The sequence below is a fragment of the Erpetoichthys calabaricus genome, chromosome 1 (genome assembly GCF_900747795.2).
Source record: "Erpetoichthys calabaricus chromosome 1, fErpCal1.3, whole genome shotgun sequence".
Lineage (NCBI taxonomy): Eukaryota > Metazoa > Chordata > Cladistia > Polypteriformes > Polypteridae > Erpetoichthys > Erpetoichthys calabaricus.
This window is the reverse complement of record NC_041394.2, coordinates 150,273,917-150,287,015: the sequence shown is the minus strand read 5'-3', so window position 1 is coordinate 150,287,015 and position 13,099 is coordinate 150,273,917. Positions and strand designations below refer to the sequence as shown.

The 13,099-nt window shown below is 42.5% G+C and overlaps 1 long non-coding RNA gene across 1 annotated transcript; it reads right to left on the bottom strand.

Moving 5' to 3' along the window:
- Positions 1 to 6,324: 6,324 nt before the first annotated feature.
- Positions 6,325 to 12,866, bottom strand: LOC127525989 (uncharacterized). The gene is made up of 3 exons (XR_007933613.1): positions 11,830 to 12,866; positions 7,961 to 8,093; positions 6,325 to 7,850 (listed from the first exon to the last, which is right to left on the bottom strand). It is a non-coding gene; the product is annotated as an uncharacterized LOC127525989 (long non-coding RNA).
- Between the last annotated feature and the right edge of the window lie 233 nt (positions 12,867 to 13,099).

The window sequence follows — 13,099 nt, the reverse complement described above, 5'->3', positions numbered from 1 at the left end:
TGGAGAATAACTGTGAGGTGTCCTAAAGGAGGTTCTGCCAGTCCAGTCAGGAAAGGCAGATGGTGTGTAGCACAGCAAGGGTAGGCAATACCATTATCTACTAGAGGTAAGACAAAGAGTGGAATGGGACAATTCAAGAAACTCATAAAAGCAGTTGATAAGAACTTTCAAGAGGGCAGGACATATCTGGTTTCTTAACAAAATATTGAAGATCAGCCCATTTTCATTGCACCGGTATTTGAGATGTTATAGGATTTTGGCTAATTAGTCTAATTTTTTTTGTAGAATTTTAAATAGCTTATGATGAGGTGTCCCAAGAAAAAATGTGCAAGGTGCTGAAAAAGTGCCACATTCCAGGACTACTGCATACTAGCCAGTTCTCTTAAAGTTGGGTCAGGAAAGTAGAGACAATTTCCAGATTGATCAATAAATCATTTCAGCAAAAGCATTAGTTCAGCTATTTTACTGACTAGTTTGTTAAAACCTTCATCCTCAGACAAAAAGTCTGCTTTACCAGTCATTTTTATGGGGCAGAGTTGGGAAAGCATTGTGAGTAGTGGCAGAATGAATAAAATTATGGATATTAAGCCTTAGATTCTTGGACAGAGATGCTGAGTTCATGCTCCTTGATATAGTGAGGGGTTCAACAACAAAATATACTAGAATGGCTGATTAAGAAAAGCAAACCGAAACGGTTGGAGCTTGTAGAAAAAGTGTCTCACTGGATGACTACTGTGAAATCACATGCCAATTTGTGATGCTATATCCCTTAACAGAACATAAAACAAGCAAAACAATATAAAAATAAAAAAATAAAATGATGCAATTGCACCAATACAACCCATATATGAGACCAAGCATCTATTAAACCAGATATGGGGCAAACCAAGCAACCCAGGAGTAGTCCTAGGACACTCAAAGTATTATATATTAGTACTAAGTGCCTGGGAATTCCTCAGAAGTACCTAGAGACTGCCAAGACTCTTACCTGTATAGATGTAGAGCTTGGGAATATTTTATTTTTTGAGTCAATTTACACAAAAACAAATTAATAAATAAATAAGTCCTTACCAAGCATGTAAGTATTGTACAGGAGGCAAAGCAGAGGTCTGCAACCAGCTAAAATAACACAATCTAAATAGAAAGATTTTACAGTTAAGACAGCAAAGACTTGCTTTACTTGCCTGCTCCTACCTGTAGAAAAAGTTTGTTTACTTTAAAGTCCAACTGTCTACTGTGGCACGCGGCTGGGGGTGGTATTTACATTTACATTTACAACATTTAGCAGACTCTCTTATCCAGAGCGACTTACAACAGTGGTACCCAGCCGGGACGCCCAGGAGGACAGGAGGAGGGCTCATGCCTCCTCTGGACCATGAGGGGGCGACCGCCCTGGTTATATTGGGGGCCACGGGTACAGGGCTTGGAAGCTCAACCCTGTAGGGGCCCGTGGTCACTGCCAGGGGGCGTCCCCATGCCTGGAGGACTTGGGACCCCAGCACTTCCGCCACACTAGGAAGTGCTGGGGGGAAGAAGAAAAGAGACACCCGGAGTGCTTCTGGAGAGACAGCTGGCACTTCTGCCACACAGGGGCGTGTCAGCGGAAGATTGCCGGGAACCACCTGGAGCACATCCGGGTAACTATAAAAGGGGCCGCCCCCCTTCAATCAAGGCTGGAGTCGGGTGGAAGAGGACGAGGTCTGAGAGTGAAGAGAGATAGAGGAGAGAAGGAGGCGGCCTGAAGGCATATTGTGGACAGAGGCCTGGACTGTTGGGGTGATTGGTGCTGCGGCACTGGGTTGTGCACTTAATTGACTTTATATTTAGTGTAAATAAACGTGTGTTGGGAACTTAAAATGATGTCTGTCTGTCTGTGTCCGGGCTATCTACCACACTACCTCATAATTTATTCTACTTACTGTATGTATGGGTCTCTGAGTGAAGAAAAACTTTCAAATACAGTACCTGTGTGAAATACAATATGCCTTGTTGAATAATTAATGTGCTGCACTAATTCTCTTCATATTTTCAAACACTTTAATAAGGTTTCCTCTTAATCTTCTTTTGCTTTAATTGAAAATGGTGTAGCAGTTAAGCGCGTCGTCCACCTCTCGAACCCTCAGGTACCACTCTTGAGACCAGGTGAAAGCACAATAACTATTATTTTTATTATCGTACGGTGCACAAAGCACTCTCCACACCACACTCATATACTAACAATAAACTCTTTCTCAATAATACTCCTCCACTCCCAGACACGTCGCCACCCTACCTCCCAGCTCAGCTCAAATGTCTGGGCTCACCCAGAGTCCTTTTAAAGCCCCTGACCCGGAAGTGGCTCTAAGCCAAACCCACAAGTCCATTTTCCTTCCGGGTCAGGGCAAAGTCCTTTTCTTCATCCCGGGAGCACATCGCTTCTTCCAGTCACGTGACTGGGATGCACTCCCGGGTTATAGGGCAGAAAAGAGTCCATGAGGCCCTTCGCAGCGACTCCTGGCGGCCCCCAAGGTATCCAGCAGGGCTGTATATAAAAACTACAGACTCCATGAGGCCCTGCTGGAACTCGGGGCACCAATATGCTGTCCGGAGGGCTCCTCCTTGCGGCCTGGGGGTGAGGGCCGGACTGGAAAGCCGGCAATCCTCCACAGTTCCCCCCTCTCAGCGAAGCCAACTGGGGCGGAGCGTTGGTCCCCGCGAGGGACGTTCTCCTCCAAGAGGACGCGTCGTCCGGACCCTGGCGACGATGTCGAGACCCCCCAGCGAACCTTGGGGGAACAGTGTACCGGTTAACCCACCGCTCCCCTGTCCTCCGGGGACAACTTCGCCATAGATGGCCCGGTTGACGGCAGTTGTAACACCGCCGCCGTCCTCCTGGTCGCCTCTCTTCTTGGGACCTAAAACACCTTGGAAACTCCGTCAGGGTTAGCTCCGCCCTGTCCTCCGCCAAGGAGGGAATTATAGCCGCTTTGCTGCTCTCTGCCCTTTTCTTTATATTGTTAGGAGACCCGCATTTCTGTGTGGGGATCTCCTGCTTTCTCTGGGGCTTGTGCACAACGTGAGGCTCTCTATGAAAGAGAGAGAGCCTCTTTGCTGTTTGCACGCCCGTTGTCCTGTGTAAACTCGGAGGCGGCGTCATTAGTACCGCATCGCTCCGGGTAACAGCACTATTCAGCTGTCCCGGGACGATCGGCACTTCTCCCGCCCCTTCATTAACCAACGGCAACCCCTTTTCCACGCGGGTCGGGCTTTTACGGTCCGCGTTATCCCGGAGCGGCGTCTGATATCGCCGCCCCGGTTCTATCGGATCGCTGCCCAACCACTCCGTCATGGTACCACACTCTATTGTCGGAGACACAGCGCTTTGGCAACCGCAACTTATTAAACGCGGTGCCGATTCACACTGCGTCCCCTTATCATATACGGCGCAGATTTCACTCACCTGCACCGCCGAATCAATAGAGGCTGGGGCTTCACGGCCTAACCGCCGAAGGTATTCGTGCAATCCCCTCAACGGCGTTTCGGCTGCAGCTCCCAGCTCTTCAACACGCTCCTTCACCTCCTGTAGTCCCTGGAAGAAAGCGTAAAGGGGCGCGAGACATTTCTCGAGCTCCTGCAAGTTTGTAAAGTTATTTGTTTCGGTCGGCAGTAAGGCCACTTCCTTGTTTTGGTCATCTGCTCCTGGGATTTGGAGTCTTCTGAGGGACGGGTGGCTGCAACAAGCCGACTGGGATCTGCCTCTTTCACTTTAGCGGCAGATCCTTCAGTCACATTCCGTCTCTCTTTCTTTTTATTTACAGATGGCGCTGCTTCGCTCGCCGCCCCCTTCCCCTTCAGGGAGCGCAGACGCGTTGGGGAATTACTGACCTCACCGACGGCTCCCAACTGACCTTCTTCCTGGTTGTCGTCGCGTGAGGTCACGTGGATAGATCCCACGAATGGGTTGGCCGCTTCCATCCGACTTGCCTTCTGGGTATCGCGGCCATCTTGCCACGGTACGAGGCAGGTATCCGAATCAGCGGGTGTTTTCCGAAGGCAGGCCTCTGCAAAATAGGAACAAACAATCCCTTGCCCATCGGGCGTTGCCCCGGCACATACCTCCGGATTCTCCCGCTGTGTCCCCGACTCCTTCAGGGCTGTTGACGTAGCCGATTGCTGGCAGCCTACTTGCAATTGCGCCCTTCAGACTTGCTCAGCTTTTATCGACTGTCGGTCCCCCTCACACCCAGTTAGGTGAAGCCAGTACAGCTCGGCATCGGTTGCGGTCTTCACCCAGTTGATGCTGGCCTTCTTCTTGCCAGACTTTTTCCCCATTCTTGCCTGCTGAAGATATAGGCTTCCCGCTGCAGCGCTCTTGGTCGCGGGTGGAGTTTTCACCTCCGCGGTCACTAGATGGACCTTCTTAGGGTTCTCTGCCACAACGAATTTAATTATTACTGCAGATCCTCTGCCTCCAGACGGCCAGAGAATCCTGCCGACTACGCCAGTGTAGCAGTTAAGCGCGTCATCCACCTCTCGAACCCTCAGGTACCACTCTTGAGACCAGGTGAAAGTACAATAACTATTATTTTTATTATTGTACGGTGCACAAAGCACTCTCCACACCACACTCATATACTAACAATAAACTCTTTCTCAATAATACTCCTCCACTCCCAGACACGTCGCCACCCTACCTCCCAGCTCAGCTCAAATGTCTGGGCTCACCCAGAGTCCTTTTAAAGCCCCTGACCCGGAAGTGGCTCTAAGCCAAACCCACAAGTCCGTTTTCCTTCCGGGTCAGGGCAAAGTCCTTTTCTTCATCCCGGGAGCACATCGCTTCTTCCAGTCACGTGACTGGGATGCACTCCCAGGTTATAGGGCAGAAAAGAGTCCATGAGGCCCTTCGCAGCGACTCCTGGCGGCCCCCAAGGTATCCAGCAGGGCTGTGTATAAAAACTACAGAGTCCATGAGGCCCTGCTGGAACTCGGGGCACCAATATGCTGTCCGGAGGGCTCCTCCTAGCGGCCTGGGGGTGAGGGCCGGACTGGAAAGCCGGCAATCCTCCACAATGGTTAGTTTCTTTTGTTTTTCCTCATAGTGTATTCCTTGTAGTCCCGAAATCAACCTAGTTGCTCTTTTGCTTGAGTGACTATGTCTTTTTTGTAATATGGAGAATGAAACTGAAGACAGTATTGCACATTGTGCTATATAACCTAACATCCTGTTTGTCTTCTTTACTGCTTCACCACACTGCTTGGATGTAGAATATGATGTGTCCACTATGAGTCTAACGTTCTTCTCATAAGATGTATTTTAATTTTTTAGATCTCTCATTCTGTATTGAACATTTTTTCTTCCTACATTTCTAATGTCTATTTGTGAAAGTTTTCATTTACTTACATTAAATTTCATCTGCCACATATTTGCCCAAGCCTTTATTCTGTCCTTATTGGCTGATTCTTGATTATCTGCAAACTTAAGAAACTTTTTATATATATTCTTATCCAGATACATATATATATATATTGTAAAAAGGTGCTATATAAGTGCCCAACCCGATACAGATTCACACTGGAGGCACGTATAAAATAAGAAGACTTTTATTTTTCTTCACCTGTGGGGCACGTCTTTCCTGTAATCCCCACAGGCACAACACAGTCCCAAGTGTGCAAGCACCACCAAACACGCCACACACTTTCTTCTCCTTTCTCTTCAACCACCACTCCTCCAAGCTTTGTCTTCCTCTTCCCTGCTAGAATCCTTACCAGGAAAAGAAAATCCGAACACATTTCTCCAGTTTTGATGTCACTACACTGGTTACCTGTGTCATTCAGAATTGACTTTAAAATTCTGCTTATGGTTTATAAAGCTTTAAATAATCTCGCCCCGTCTTATATATCGGAATGTCTGACACCTTATATTCCAAATCGCAACCTCAGATCCTCAACTGAGTGTCTCCTTAGAATTCCAAGAGCAAAACTTAAAAGAAGTGGTGAGGCGGCCTTCTGCTGTTATGCACCTAAAATCTGGAATAGCCTGCCAGTAGGAATTCGCCAGGCTAATACAGTGGAGCACTTTAAAAAACTACTGAAAACACATTACTTTAACATGGCCTTCTCATAACTTCACTGTAATTTAATCCTGACACTCTGTATATCCAATTCATTATAATAACTATTCATTCAAAATTTGTACTAACCCCTACTCTCTCTTCTGTTTCCTTTTCCGGTGTCCTATTGGTGGTGGCTTGTGCCACCACCATCTACCCAAAGCACCATGATGTTCCAACAATGATGGATGGATTAAAAGCCAGAAGTCTGTATAACCATCAGCATCAAGTGACTCCGTGAGAACCCTAACTACAAAGAGGACTATTTCATTTATGTTAGGTAGAATGCCCAAAGGGGACTGGGCGGTCTCGTGGCCTGGAACCCCTACAGATTTTATTTTTTTCTCCAGCTTTCTGGAGTTTTTTTTTGTTTTTTCTGTCCACCCTGGCCATCGGACCTTACTCCTTTTTATGTTAACTAAGGTTGTCTTATTTTAATTTCTTATTTGTCTTTTATTCTTCTTTTCTTCATTATGTAAAGCACTTTGAGCTACTTTTTGTATGAAAATGTGCTATATAAATAAATGTTGTTGTTGTTGTTGTTCCCAACTCTGGCCACTGAGTGGTGGTTGCTGGCTCCTTTTATTGGGCACCCAGAAGTGCTCCAGGTGCTTGATTGCCGACATACGGCTGCACTTCCGAGTGTGGCGAAACCAGTGCCCAGAAGGGTTCAGCAGCTCCTGCTGCAGCACCCCATTGCGGCGCTTGCAGAACCCAACAGGGCTGTACAACACTTCAACCCCCATTAAGCCCCGGGAGAGTCCGAGGCACCGCTGCAACCCAGGGAGGCTGCCATCTAGCATCCAGGGGGAGGTATTGGGTTTCCCATGCCTGCGCCTCCGGAACATATGTGGCAGGGGCATCCCAGTCAGGCAAGTGCCCCGGCCGCCTGCCACAGTATATATACAGTATATATATATATATTCATATATTCAGTATATATACTGTATTTGAATACATATATATTGTAAATGAAACAAAGTACAAAGCAAAGGTAAAAATTTGGAGTACCCTACGGCAAGCCCAGTATATTAAACAACAAAATAATAAACTAAGTTTAACATTGAAAGAAACATCTTTCCAGAGGTAAGTCTGTCATTAGATTGTAGAAAGATGATGATGCTGCTGGTCATGAAGTCAGTGAGGTGGAAAGGGCAGGTCCAGCAGCCTCAGAAATGGAAGTAATGTCACTTCCATTGGTGTACATGATCAGGGCTGAATTTTAGGGTCTTATGGTCTTTTTCTGTCTTAGACACCTTTTTGCATACCTGTTGTCAGAGTGGCATTCCATGTTTTTAGGGGTGTGGTCTCTGGGGTCAAGACCTTCAGTCTAACAGAAGAACAGATTTAAAGGTTTGCACCAAGCGTTATCTGATCTGTGGATAAATCCTTTAAATTCTTTATTATTAATATTTTTATTTTATTAATTTTCATTGTAATCATTCCATACAAACAGATCGATTTATAACCCAACAAATTTGAAGACTAATCAAACCCCACCCCTGAGAAGGAGAGCGTAGCTAAAGGAAAATTGCTTTAGGCTTTAAATTCTAAAAGAGCTCTCTTGTTATTGATATTTGTGTCTTACCTGGTTTTGACTTGTTGCCTGATTTTTAACTGTGACTCTTGCCTCTCATCTTAGTTTCGTTCATTTCATTTATATTTTATATGTTTTGTTTTACCTTTTGCATGCATCTTCCAGTTAATCTGAAAAAATTAGTCATCTGTTTACTGCCGAGCCAGGGCAGCTGGTTTCTGGATCTGTAGAGATGAAGGGGAGAAGAAATGAACCTTTGGCTTGCTGTGGAATTACAAGTTGACAAGCCTGAAGTTGTTTTTCAGGTACATATGTCTGACAATTCTGTACCCACCTGCACAATGAATTGCAACTTCTTTTATTCTGATCAGTAGCCTCTCATGTGGTGTTTTATCAAAATGCTTCTGAAAATCCATGCAAATAATATCATATGCACATCCCTGATTGTATGCTTTTGTTGTTTCCTCCTAGAATTTTATAAGGAATATTACTGAAGCAGAACATCCCTCCGGTAAAGAATTGTTTACTATTCACTAATAGACCTGTTCATAAGATGTTCAATCTGTTACAAGTCAAGTCCTAATTTAAACAAAACCATGGTTGTAAGAGAAGTAGACACCAATGAGGAGAAACACGTTAACATGCTACAAAAAAATTTAAAGGGATTCATTTACATAAAAATTAAAGTGAATCAATAGTAATAAAAAATGAGTATGCCTTTGCAAAAATAAATAAACCAAATGGAAAAAGGTTAAGGTTTAAATTTACAAGATTTTAGAATGAAGGTAATAAATAATCTTAAAGGAGTAGAATACACGGATTAAATCCCCATTGCAGCGGTTCTTAAACTGAAAAAGCCAACTTCTTTAACTGATTTGATATGCCTTCACATTACATCAAAACTCCTTTGTCCTTCAGGGATATTCTCTTATGTTCTCCAGCTTTAACCAATATAACAAACAGGTGAAATTCAAACACTATCCCGATATGGGGCCAACCTCCTTTATCTCACTACTAATAACCTTAACAACATTACACAATAAAGAAAAAAATCTTTAAAGTATCTTTAGCTAGAATAAACAATACGCCTAGAGCCTTTCTTTTCCATTCTACTCGGGAAATACTGTATTTAATAAAATAATACTAAAAAAATGATTAATCTTATATCCTGTCCCACTGCACATGAGGCTGTAACAGAGCCAAATTCTCTTTTAAATCTTAGGGAATTTGTTGCTCTGCATAGTTTCCCAGTCTCAGAAAGGCCATTTCCAAGATGGCCCAACGCAGGTCTTACTGCTCATCGCCTCCACAAACAGGTAAGTACAGTTTGTATTTTTTTAATTCTTTCACTACCCAGTTTTTGCTCATGTTAAATGAAAATTAAATAAAAACAAGAGATTTTTAACAAATTAGCAGGTAATGGTTTAAAAGTGACTTACTGCGTACTGTCACATCATCTTGTTCTTAGTAATTGTTTCTGTTTATTTACCAGTGATGTAGCTAAACGTATTGGCCTATACTTATTTGGATATTTTATTATGTAACTGTTAATATTTTTAATCGTCCAACAAACTTTTCCCATTCATTCAAAATCTTTATAAGAAAAAGTATTGGAATAATATCACTCTTAAGTAAATCACTTGCTATACCCAAGTATAGGAGGACACCCACTACCTGTCTAAATGTGTATGCTAAAAGAAATTGGGTAGGAATTGGCAGAACCTCCAAAACAAAGTGAGGACTCAGCAGGAATGATGAAGAAGCACAAGGTTAATCCACTATGTTACTTGTAGCACAGTGTTACTAAAATCAGGGGCTGGCACAATTCACACAATATCGTAGTGCTCTTGTGCAGGCTACAGTCGTCCTGAGAATATAACAGACCACATATAATTTACATATACAGTATATTGTTGGGGTCCAGCTGGCAGTAGAACAGGCTGCAAAACAGTGTAATTGCCTCTAATTTTTTTGGATTAATTATCATGTGTGAAAGGCAGACTGATAATCAGAACTAATTATGATTTCAGTGAGCACAGGTGGAGATGGTTGCTGTTTAATGGGAGTACATGTGAAGACACAAAAGCAGCAGATGAAATATAAAACATGTTTGGAGAGGAGAAGAGAGCAGCTGTTAGATCTTTCCTAGCTGTGACTGGAGAGGGTAAGGAGCCTGAGTTCAGGGAAGAGCAAAATTCCCTCTTAGGAAATCACGCACAATATACAGGACACATAGTAATAGCATAGACACAGAAATTAAATAATACCCAAAACTATTAAAAAACACAGAATAATGGAAATAACATAAATAGCAGCATAAACAAATGACTCAAACATGAGCCAAAAGGCATAAAAATGAAATTTGATCACTGGCCAGGGGGAGAACCCTGGCTGAAGCACAGCAGCAGCCTATCACAGAGAATGTGCAAATACCAATGAATATCTGATGAGATACCATCCCACTCTTGGTCTAATCAACATTTCCAAAATACCTTGAATTAATGTAGTTTCTATCCAATATTTGCCACGCTGTACTCAGAAGCAGTGGTGCTCATCATCAGTCTGTCGGTCCACAAATAAAAATAAAGCGGGTTGCAATTCACTTACAAAACTTTAGATGGTGCCAATGCATCCAGGGAATCACCAGCTCAAGGTGGCTAACCCCAATTTTTCATTTAGCTAGTCTGTGGCCTTTTCAACATAGGGCATTCCTGGATGACATATACCATAGCTAGCTCATGATAATGAAAGTATAAAGGATAAACTAGACCTAAACATTTTTTCAGGAATAACAATGAATATAAAATAGACCATTTCACATAAAAATGAAAATCATTAAAAAATACATAAATAAAAAAACTCACTTTGAATGTAAGAGGTGAGGAGAGGAAAGATTAACATGGCCTAGAGAATACACCTTGCCTTTTAGATATTTTATATCTTTTAAATAAAGAAACTTCTTAGAGGAGTGTTAAAATACACAAAATTATCTGGTAGTGGAAACCATGTAGTATTTTGCCATAGGGTGCCCAATATGATTTTGAATTGCTAGCAAGTTACTAGTGTTCTTCAGTTGTAGATCGGAATGATTTATAAAGTAAATGGTGTGATATGCAGTAAGTAGTTTAGCCATGCAGTTTTGCACCAGTGGCAAGAAATCTCACTTTGTGCACATACTGAGAGGGATGTGTTTATAAAGTAAGGGCTGCAGCTTGAGGAAATTTCCATTTTCATGTTCCATGCTGGAGCATTTGACATCTGTAAAAGGATCATTGGCAGCTGTTTTTAAAAATGAAAGGTTTAAAGTTCATGGAAGGTACAATAAGGTGGTCTTAAGAAAGTCTACCCTGAGCCATGAGCTTGTTCATGTAACAATGAGAAAATCGGCTAAAGATACAAATCTTGGTGAAGGAAAGAATGACATATACAGTATATAGAGTGCATAAGGGGGACTATTTGGAAAAGATTGGGCATGTAGCAGTGGGACAAGTTAATGAATTATTTAAAACAGGGAAATAGGGAGGGTTGGACCTGGAGTTGCATAGATTAACAGTTCCCGAAATGTGCTAAGCAATCAAATTAGAGAATATGGACATACTAAAAACCTGAACACAAAATAAACTGGAAAATCTAATGAGTTGTGAGTACTGTTGACTGCAGCCTGTCTGTTACTCTGCACACGTTATCCACAGTCTCCTCCTGTTATTACTATTCCTTTTCTGACTACAGAATTGTCATGCACTGCATTCTTCTCTCTTTTTTTGTTTTATATTTTTGAATCTGCGCTTGTGGTTTTTTTTGTGTTGAATAAGCATTAGTACATAAAAGCCGAATGCAACAATTAAGTCAACTATAATTTTTCCTACTTTTTCTACTGGCTTTTCTGCCTGGTTGATTGTTGTCTGTAATGCACTTAACACTTAACATCTGTATGAAAAACACATGTAAATAAACTGTTACGACTAATCTAAGATGGAAAGGGCCAAATCTAACAAACCTTACTAAAACTCATGATCAGCCACTAAACACTTATTTGGTTCATTAATAAAACAGTTAAAGTTAAGAACTGAAACCAAAAGAACTTAACCATTAATAAAAGATACATTTAAACCAAAAAGAAAAAAAGGAAAGAAACTAAGAAATTAAACAAGCAATAAACAAGAATATCAAACTCATAACAAATAATAAATAGATAGTAGTTACCACTGCGGTGGGTTGGCACCCTGCCCTGGATTGGTTCCTGCCTTGTGCCCTGTGTTGGCTGGGATTGGCTCCAGCAGACCCCCGTGACCCTGTGTTCGGATTCAGCAGGTTGGAAAATGGATGGATTGATAGTAGTTACCAAAAATCAAAAGAGCAGTTCAAAAGGTATAAATGAATGAGGGAGACAAATTTCCAAAGAAGGCCTAGATTCTAAACAGTAAAACAATCTGTAACAGTAATAACAAAAGATACATGAAAGAACCCAAAAGGAGCCATTATCACAGCAGCTGATATTTACTAATGTCACAGCAGAGTGTTGTGGTGCAGGATACATAAATAGACCTCGCAAGTAAACTATAGCCGCAATGTCACAACACCTGAGAATCTTAACAAGAGCAGCAGAGCCAGGTAAATTTAAGGCCAAGATGTTCAACTGTAATGCACAATTAAAACAGCTATGAGAGTCATTGGGGTTTATAACATACACTGCTGCCCTAGAGCAGCAACAAGGAGAAAGAAAAAAAATAAAGAAATGATCCGGGGCGCTAGCGACCAACACTACTTTCCTATTAGACCACCACAAGTACAGAAGCACACCAGCAAAAACAAAGTTGAGTTACAAAAGAATTATTATTGGACACAACAAACAAACCCCTGTACACATAATACCACCATGCAGCACTTCAATACCCCCCCCCACACACACACACACACAAATCACAAAACAAAATAATTAACAACATACACCACTAATAAACAAATGTGAAAAACAAATTAATGAAACCAGTGTCCTTTAAATATTCACTGGTAAACATGATTATTTACAGTTTGTAATGGCGAAGGACACACTGAGCCATACCTCCTGTTCTGGGAAACGTAATGTTACACAATCCCTTATGCTGGCCCGTCAGGTCCTCTCCCGAATGACTTTGTGATTCTCACAGAAATGAACCCGGGTTCACCTGTCTTTGTCCCATCAAATTAAGTAGCTTTCCCTCTTGCTTTTTTTGGTAGTGTCTGCTTCTCCTTTTCCTTCTCCTGTGTCTGGCACTCTCTCCTCCTCCTTCACCTTTTTCCCGCCACAGATTTACATGTGGTCGACTCCTCCCCTTACAGTTTGTTTGGCCCTTCAAGCCAGGTACTCACATCCCCATGAATCATTGGCTGGCCTTGCACATTCAGCCATTCCATCTTTAACAGGTCTAGGGAAAGGTGCAAAATGGCAGTGACACCCACACATATCAATGACATCAGTTACAAGACATTCACG